Source organism: Cupressus sempervirens, chromosome 11 (genome assembly GCF_028749045.1).
Source record: "Cupressus sempervirens isolate cs-2001-9-10 chromosome 11, ASM2874904v1, whole genome shotgun sequence".
Taxonomy (NCBI): Eukaryota; Viridiplantae; Streptophyta; class Pinopsida; order Cupressales; family Cupressaceae; genus Cupressus; species Cupressus sempervirens.
In genome coordinates, this window is record NC_143128.1 from 149,092,091 (window position 1) to 149,102,396 (window position 10,306).

Below are 10,306 nucleotides of genomic sequence, written 5' to 3' on the forward strand. Positions count from 1 at the left end.
CCTCAGTGGTAACTGGAGTAGGACTTGTACTAACATCAATCTGTGTAGATGCAGACAATCCCTACAAAATTAGATAAAAAGAACATATGAGCACATGTTATTACATTCAAATTTGCATTTACATGTTTACCATGTAATTCAAAGTGCATAATGTATAAGGGATGCCAACGTCTGTAGGTCTCAGAAAAAGACTATACTGCCTCCTAGGAGGAACAATATCATCCATCCTCTGTTATTTCAAAAGTACAAATTAATATAGTTAATACAATTACACATGTATGTAGAAAATAAATAATTATGTGTACTTTATATTTACATTAAAATTAAAATTTTATCTTCTGCTCTTGACTCTCTCTAGTCTCTCCCTTCTGCATGAGGTCAACAAATGATGACACGTCTATCTCGTCACTACCATCACCACAGGCAGCGTATACATCATCATCAAAATCTGCACTCTCATCATAATGGCTATCATGTGCTACACCAGGATCACTCTGGGGGCCTATGCATATGCCCCCACAGCTAGTACAAACATGTCCAAGTGGAAGAGCATGTACCACCTACTTCCACTGCTATACTAAATTGCCCAAAAGGGCACTCAAATGGGTAAAAGCAGATGAAACTCCTTGATGATGGTGAGGAGCAGGCACCCCAGGCATAGGAAGAGGTACAAGGGGCTCAGCTTGCCTATGATTTCTCATTCTATTACTCAGCTTTGCCCCAGGCCTATCCTGAGGCATCCCTCTACTAACCCCTTGAAATTCTTTCATATCAAAATAGTTGGGTTTCAAACCCAACTCAAACTCAGCCCATAAATTCCTAAGGAATTACATGGGCACCTCATGGTTAGCGTGTGGTGGATGGTCAAATACCATCCACCACTACTCCCAAAAATGTGCTACTATACATGGATGTGTACACAACCTAATGGAAATGTGAGGCTTCTTATCACTAATTGCTTCACCTATCTTAGGGTTTACAAAATAATGTTGAAAATTCCCTTTACCTATATGCAAGTTATAAACCTCTCTATATGATAAGCCATCAGAGTAGAAGCCACACATGCTTTCCCTCCATGATCTAAATGAATCAATGTCTAAATCAAAATGATGGATGGAATCAATCATGCCTTGCATGCTATCTGCAAGATGTAGTAGGTGGGGGGCCTGGTGGTGGGGGGCAAGTTATAAACCTCTCTGTAAGATAAGCCATTAGAGTAGAAGGCACACATGCTTTCCCTCCACGATCTAAATGAATCAATGTCTGAATCAAAATGATGGATGGAGTCAATCATGCCTTGCATGCTATCTACAAGATGAAGACATAGTAGGTTCGGAGGGGGGGGGTGCCTCTCACATTGGATAGACTCTATATCACGCATGAGGTCATTGAGGTTGAGCCTCATGGTCTCCCAGAGCTCATCTGCAGTTGGAGGTGTGGGTGGAGGTGGAGGTGGAGGTGGAGTGGAGGTGGAGATTCGGGGGGTGGAGGTAGGGGTATGGGAGGGGGAGGGGGTGGTGGTGGGTCCATCAAATATAATCTGCATATATGTTTTAAACAACATAAAACATAAAACATGAAAAAAATACATCACAACATAAAACATGACAAAATTACTGTTTAATAAAATTTAAATCTAAAATTTATCAACTAGATCTATATAAATGTGCATATCTTTATTAAAATCATATCAATTAAATAAATAAACTTAAACACTTAAGTCAAATTAAACATTAAATACTGAATTTTTAAGTCTAATCATAAAATAATAGTCCAAAAAAATATATCTAGGTTACTTCAAGGTTTCTTTTTTAAAACAGGAGCCACCAAGCTAATTTTTCTTTCATGTGCACTTATTTTGTGACACTGGGGGATTGTATGAACTCATTATGGATTATATGTTCATCTGAGGATGAAACAAAGTTAAGATTATGAAAATGTTATGGTTTACAATTTTGTTATGTCAATGGTTTTCATGATGGCTAAGCTTACGATTATTATAATGATTATGGTCCTTTAATGTTAGGGAACTTTCCTAGGATTATGGTTTTAGTTAGAATTATATTTAGGTTTCAGATATTTATTAAGGTCCTATTGTTTATAGGATATATAATAGATGGCGTTAGGATGAGAGTTAAGGTTACAATTAGAATGAAAGCTTAGAGATAGAATTATGACTTGATTAAAAAATATTTATGATTGTAGTTTGAATCCTAAATATTATCCGCTTTTTAATGCAAACTATAAGTGTAGATCATGTCAGGTAATGAACTAATACATGTGAACCCTATCCCTAACCATATAAAAATCCTAATTCTAATCATAATCCATAATTCATTACCTTATGAAGATTTGGCTATCCATTTTATTGCTAGAGTAATCCCTTGAACTTTCTTAAAGTTTTCATTCCAACTTACTAATCTCCTTTCTTTATGTGAACTACTCCTGGTAGCACGACTCTTCATATTTCCTTTTCCATGTGACCACAAAATGTTCCTAATAGATTTATATAGAAGACCAAAGTGATTTAAATAAAATGAGTAGGAAGAAGAGAAACTTACACCCAATATGAGGAGAGAATCTTTTATCATACTTGAATTCTACCAACCAAAGTGTGATAATTAGAGTTCTAGTTGTTGAGTTTTCCAAAGATTTTCTTATTGATATAAAGACACATTTCATTTACATGTTAGGGTTTACTACAAATGGAATCCCTAGGTACCTAGCCACTTAATTATGAAATCTCCATCCAATACCATATTTAATACAAAAGGTAGGGGACTCAATATTTAGCCCCAATAAGATAAATGTAGAGACATAAATCTTCCTACCCGATACAAAGAAAAGAGGTCCAATTTGATCTTTAAATGACTCGTGTTGCATTCTTCTAGCTTAAAAGGAATACAAATATTATCAAAAAACTATACATTAGATACTTACTAATTATTTGGAGAGTAGATCCTCTAACTTTAAGAGACAATTGGTTATCTCTAAGGAGATAATGTAATGAGTCAACAATAATAAAAAAATAAAGAGGATGCAAGAGAACACCCTTTCATAATTGATCTAGAGAGTCCTAAAAATTATGATCTAACCCCATTAATTTCTTTACTAAAACCCTGACACCAATCATAAGAGAGGACACCATTTGACATAATATTGGATGGAATCTTGGGCTTGCAACATCATCATAGTGAAACTCCATTCCACCCTTTTGTAGACATTTTCATAATCAATTACTTGAGTATGCCTACACTCTATCCTGGAAATGTTTCCCAATCCAAAGTCTTCCAATAGGTTATCAAATTCTCCAATATGCATAAATATCCTTAACAAAACACTTTTGTGTAGGGTTAATGATCTTGGGTAGGATATCTTCTAGTATAGAGGCTAAGAACTTGGAAATAACTTTGTATGATATGTATTCAGGAGTGTCATGTCTCTAATTTTTAATGAGATTTTTATCTCCCCTTGGGGATCAATTTTATGAGCCCTCCATTGATTACTTGACCTAGGGATTTTATGAGCCCTCCATTGATCACTTGATCAATTTTATGAGCCCTTCATTGATTACTTGATATAGGGATTTCTCATTACTAATTTTTTGGATGGAGGAGTTGATTTATGATAGAAATGGGTTTATCAAGGAATAATGCATCTTCATTCTAGGAATGATGGTTCTCATTTTATCCCTATCTTCTAAATCATTTTGAATTATCATCGTCTTCTAACCAAAAAAAATGATAGTAAAATTAGGAAAAAGATCTTACTATATATCACTAGGGGGTGCGTATTTCTTTTTATAGAATAAGGCAATATTTTGTTATGTGGCAATCTCTAGGGGAATCTCCAGTCTCCAAAAAAAACTTTTAGGCACTTCCAACCCAAGATAAATAGAAATTAGTCCACCCTAACATAATTATCTAGTTAGGGATTGGTGTGTTAGAGTGCTTCAATACCCTCCTAATTAGATATTACATGATGAATACTCACTTAGGATATAAACATTTAGGCATCTAGTGGAAAGACAAGTTATTCACTTCTTTAAATATATTCTTAGGCATCCAAGGGTGTAGTTCAAGCTCCTACTCACACTAATGTGGACACCTCCACCTCTTGATGGTGAGGGAGGGTTACTTAATTAGATGCCTGATTCGTTCAAGTCTCTTCTAATTTTTTTATGATGTATCATTTTGAGACCTTGATATCAATATTTAATTAGTTTTAGGATTAGGGTTCAATTTGGTTTGTATTGTTTGATTAGGTTTACATGCTTAGGTTTCAATTAGGACAAGAGTTAATAAATTGAATTATGTTTTAAAGTGCTAAATTTGGTTTTAGATATAGAATTATAGTTAGAGCTTTTAGATTAAAAACCAACATTAATTTTAAAAAGTTAGGTTTGAATTTTTTTTTAAAGTGTTGAATATATTATTGAGTTTTAGTTTAGGGTTATTTGGTTTAGTCTTAAGGTCAACGTTTAACTTGGTTTAATCTTAGGGTAACGGTTCAATTTGGTTAATTTTTGGGGAAAGGATTTAAGGTTAAATTCAAGGTTTCTACTATTAAGTTGGGATATATAATTAGGTTTATGATCATGGTTTATTTCAATTTGGTTTATAAGTATAATATTAATTAGTTAAGGGCCAGGGTTACCTTTCAATCTAGTTTGATATATTCAATTTGGTTTAGGGTAAACCTAGGGGTTAGTTTATTTTAGTGTTAAATATTAAGATATAATGCTTTGATATCATTCATTTTTTGATATTTTGATTATATCACCCCTATACATGTTGATAACTTATATGCGATAAATCTTACAAATATTATTTGATCTCATTACATGTGTCATGGTAATTTTTTTTAGTTTATGTACATGAGATGCTCCTATATATGGTGTTTTTCTTTTCTTATAATATATAGTGTTAAATATATATAAATTTACCTATATACCCTTCTTGAGTATCTATGATGGATATGTCGTAAATGACATATCTCTATATGATTCTTTTGATATGATATGCATGGATAATATATATAATGAAAATTTTAAATCCTTCCTTTGCAATAAATGATGTAATTAGATATGTACAAATGTTTTTAGATTCACATGTAAATGACATGTAGATGTAGTTATGATGTTCCTCTAGGATAATTTAGTTTAAATCATAAATAAGGTTACAATTTTAGGGTTTGACATTTATAAAATTAGTACTCAAGGTAAGATAGGAAAGTTATTTAATTATTTATATATTACCTGGTGTAGGTTTTAGAAAATTAAGATTAAGGTTAAGATGATAGTAAGGGTTACGATTAGAGTTAAATTCAATACAAATTGACATTATAGTTAATCCTAAATGACATCTAGCCAAGGGATCCAAAGAACTAATCAAAAGTTTTACTAAGAAAGCAATAACATACATATAATAATTTACATTTATAAAAATCATAAGAGATTGCATTCCTTAATGAGCACATTTACATTTCATTTTTAAATAATTATAAGTACTAAAAGTAAAATAAATAACACATCCACATGAAAGAATATTAACTACTTTAGTTCAATCCATTTAAATAATTTATATAGATTTGTTCTGAGTGCCACTTGATGCACAATCATCCACTATACATGTCAGAGGGTATGAAAGGTTGAAAGAATATACATTTATAAAATAGTTTACATCATCCATTTTCGATCCATGAAAAAATGTACAATACAATTTAAGTAAAATCATTTTAAAAACTAAAAGTTTTTTGTTTGGATCCCTTGGTGGGCTCTTATGTGATTAAGTACTTAGTTATATATGTTTAGAGTTTTATTGTACATAACTATATGGTTAGGTTGAGATTATAGTTTAAATAATGAATTTAGGTTGAGGTTATATGGTTCTAGGTCGAGGTTATATTTATTTGTAAAATTACATGTTTAAACAATGAATTTACATCTAATCTAATCATTCAACATTGTAATAAATACATAAATTAAATACATTTCAAAACATCTAAAATAATAATTTTTTAAATAAACATTTACAAAACTATATTTTAATTAACAAATACAAAAATTTAAACATCTACTCATTAACAATGTAAATTTACAATTTTACATATATTAAAAATGAAAAAAAATAATAAATTAACATACATATTAAATTTAAAATTGAAAAAAATAAAGTAAAATAGTACAAAACATATTAAAATACTTAGTATATCAAAAACTAGCAGCAAGGGGGTGGTCCGTAGGGCTGAAAATTGGGCTCCTGTATGCGTCTCTAATCAGGCTCCCATTTTTGAGGTCATGAAAATGACTTCAAAAATGCCAAAAAATGGGGTTAAATAAAGTCTTCCAAATTGGGTACTCGATTTTTAAAAGTAATCGGGCACCCGATATTTGAACGCCTCGGGCACCCGATCCTCTTTTGAATATTAGGTACCCAATTTTTGAAATTAGGCTCGAGTGCCCGGAGCTTAATTTTAGAAACAAGTACCCAATTTTTTAAAAATCAGGTACTCATTTTTGAGAAGTATGATTCCATGGATCTGACTTTCACAAACTTGCAACCCAACTTCTTGTGGTCACCCATAGCAAAGAGCAAGTTGATTTAACACACAAAAGAAGTACTTGTGATCAGTTAGTTTGCAATGGTTTTCCATAGCTCAACATTTCCTCTCTTATTATTGATTGGATTTCCATTACTTTATCATGTAGAAATTGTAGATGAGGTTTTTACAAAGATAAATCTTATCAATTCCAGGGGACCATATTGCACTCTTGTGGTTGCCCATCAAGTAGAACTCAAAGCTTTTCTAGGTTAGGGATGGTTTCATACAGACAAGGACATGCCTCTTGTTGATATCTCTAGTTTTAGTTCTCACTAAATACTTCCTTTTCTCTTTTACTATTTACTCTAATCTCACAATATTAGTCCTTTTCTTCCCTAGAATCAATAGAGTAGTGTTAATGAGTGTTGTGTTAGTTGTGTGATATTCCCTCTCTCATGAAAGAAGTCAAGGGTAAACCACATAAGATAAATGGGGATATGAAGGCAAGTGTAGATGAGTTGAAATCATATCCAAGTACATCATCCCTATACTAAAAATGAGTGAGATTTGTCACAAGTCTTCAACACGAGCTATTACAAGAAGAAATCAATCTATGAACTGACATTAATGAAATCTAAGAATTTCTATTACCTCATCTTGAGGTTATGCAAAATTATAGTAAAGATGTTAATAGTCACTCTGATTCTTTCCATTGATCATCACATAATCAATATCATAGCAAAAATATGAATTGAGAAGCAGATTATAGAGTTGATTAAGTCCAACTAAGACAATACATTGGAGATTGTATAGAAGAATTATAAGGATTTTATTCACCAAGTTTGGATTACATCCAAAGTAAGTAGTTTCTATGTTATGAGTTATTTTTGACACCAATTTCAAAAAAAGGGACATATATTTTTTTGATATACATATTTGTTTTTATTTGGAGTCATAAGGAGATAATATATATTACTGAAGAAAAAAATTATACCAAGGAAGCACTTGTATAGGGGGAGTTTGTATAAAATTCAAGGTATTTGTGCACATAATATTTTTGACACTAATGTTAAAGTAGGAGAATGTTACTCCTACAAGTAATCATATTTCCATGTAGTGTCAAAATTCCATGTGAAAGAGTGCATAGAAACTCAATCACCATTTGTTGATGTAAGATTGTTTTGAAGTGAAAACCTATAATGGAACAATCATTCTTTTTTCAATGGTGTCAAAATTTCTACCTATTGGTGATATAATTTCTTTTCAGTCACAAAAGATATCATTTAGTTGACTAATGAATTGGATTTATAAAGAGTAGATAACAATAGCACCTAGAGAAAGGTTGAGTTATTTGGTATGTAAAAGAAGTCCTAAGACTAAGTAAGACATTGATACTATAGTGTATTGTTTATCTACTTAAAGTATAAAATGAAATATTACTCAAATTAATATTGAGAAAAGATCAAGTATGAAAAATGGTGCTAAGAAAGATGAAAAGTAGTGCAAGCCGAGTGATTGTCAGTATATGCCGAGTAAAGTTTAGTTGATGTCAAGCATCAGTAAACTTTAGTGTTCACTTAGTAAACTAGTGTTGGCTAAGTGGAAGAACAATATTGAAGTCAAATGACAACATATTGATGTCAAGTGCCAGTATTTATGTTTATTCAAAGATTTGATGAATCTGATCTGACTATTTTATTTTCTTGAATTGTGTGAAGCATGTGGAAGATAACTATGATGAGTTGGTGGCACATAATTTGAAAAGTAAACCATTTTGAGAAAAACTTAAGGAAGATTGAGGAAGAAGTTTCTGGAGGAAGCAAATGGAAAATTGGTAAGATTCATTGTATCCTATCTAACCCTAAAATGGATGATTGTGGTTAAGCGACAAAAGATCTTAATTCTCTATTTATAGAGATGGTTGGTCTAAAGAGAAGGTTGTCATGTAAGAGAACCTACTTGTATGACAAGGGATCTAGGGTATTTCCTCATTCAGTGGTAGAATAGAAGTGACTACAGTTGAAATCAAAAGCAAGATGGCTTAAGAGTATGAATCCTTAAAGGGTGAACAAGCTATCAGACCTAAAGTATGTAAATGCCAAGTAGAATAGAGGACTGAAATAAACATCTATAGTATACAAATGAGTTGTAATTTTTTACTAGATCAAGCTTTTCTATTACTTTCTAACCATTCTATTAGTCTAGGATAAATCCTTTAAATTAAGCTTGACCTAACAGTCATTTGTAAATCCTTTAACTGGGTGACATTCTAGTGGAATGTTTAAATTTCTCTAGCAAGGCTAACTCCTAATAGGGTGATTGAAATCTTCTTACCAAATCACAATTAACAATGTGTATTGTGACCTTTAAGATGGTTGACCTTTAATAGGGCATCATTTCAAAAGAGTGAGAATTAGTAGCATGTTATTAGTGATTTTCTCCAAACTGGGTTTCCATGTAAAATCCTTATGTCAAATGTATTATTGAATCTATTATGTTTCATGTTTACATTTCTACAAAGTTGTTTTGACCTAGGATAGTAACCTAAAAAATTTAAGTATTGTATAATCTAATGGATGCATGCATAATAAGGTTTTATGGATATGGGTCTACTAAGCATTAAAAAATTGTATTTGTACATTTGGACATTGGATAGTTGATTCACAACCCTCTTAGTTATTCTAAAGAATTTCAACAATTGTTATCAAAAGGTCATAGTGCTTAAGAGGAGTACTTTGAAGGTACTAGAAGTAGAAGATCAAGATGCCTAAAAGAGAGATACCCAAGCTCAATTAGGAGAACTACCCTGCGTAGAAAAGTCTAATGAAGCTACACCTTGGAGGTCTTGGAGACCATGCACAATCTACCATCACCACTAAGAATTTTGACCCTAGTGGAACCCTAACTGTTAAGGATCTCAAAAAGAGGAAAGAACACAATTAGGCAATGTTGGAGATCTCCTCTACCCTAATTCATTCTAAGTTCTATGACATCAAGGGTTGTGACAATGTAGAGAAGATGTGGGATGCTCTTCACACCATTTATGGAGGAGATACAAATGTTTTGAGAGCCAAATATGAAAGTCTTAGAGGTAAATTTGATGACATGAGGATGTAAGAAGGCGAGAACATTTCTCAATATTTCTTTGGAATAAAAGATTTTTTTTAATGCTATAAGAGGAGCTAATGGTAAAATTAATGATAATACTCTATTAAGAAAAGTATTGAGAACATTTCCCATCTATGCTATTAGATTTTTTTCCATATAAGTATTGCGATGTATACCAAGTTCTAATCTAGCTCTTGAAGGTTTGGTTGGTAGGCTCACTGCTTTTGAACTCTCTAATTTTGATAATTTCAAATCTGAGAATATTGAATCTTCTTTCAAAGCTAAACTATCATTAAAGAAACCTAAAGAGAAGAAGAAAAGGTAAAATATATTTCTAGTGATAGTGATATAGATGAGGAGGATGTAGAATAGCTTGAAGCACTACTAGCAAGGAGATTTCATAGAGGCAAAGGCAAATTCAAGTACTAGTTACCTATCGTGTGTTTTAATTGTAGGGTAAGTGCACCAAGATGATGTACAAAAAGGGGGGTATTAAGTGGACACCTTTTTTTTTCTAAAATTAGGTAAACCTAAACTTGGATGAGACACTTGAGGGTCATCCACTAAAAGTGACAAGATGTGTAAAAAATATAAATTATAGTACTCTAAATCTACTTTCTAAACTACTAGAGTTCTTACAAAATGGATAAGATTA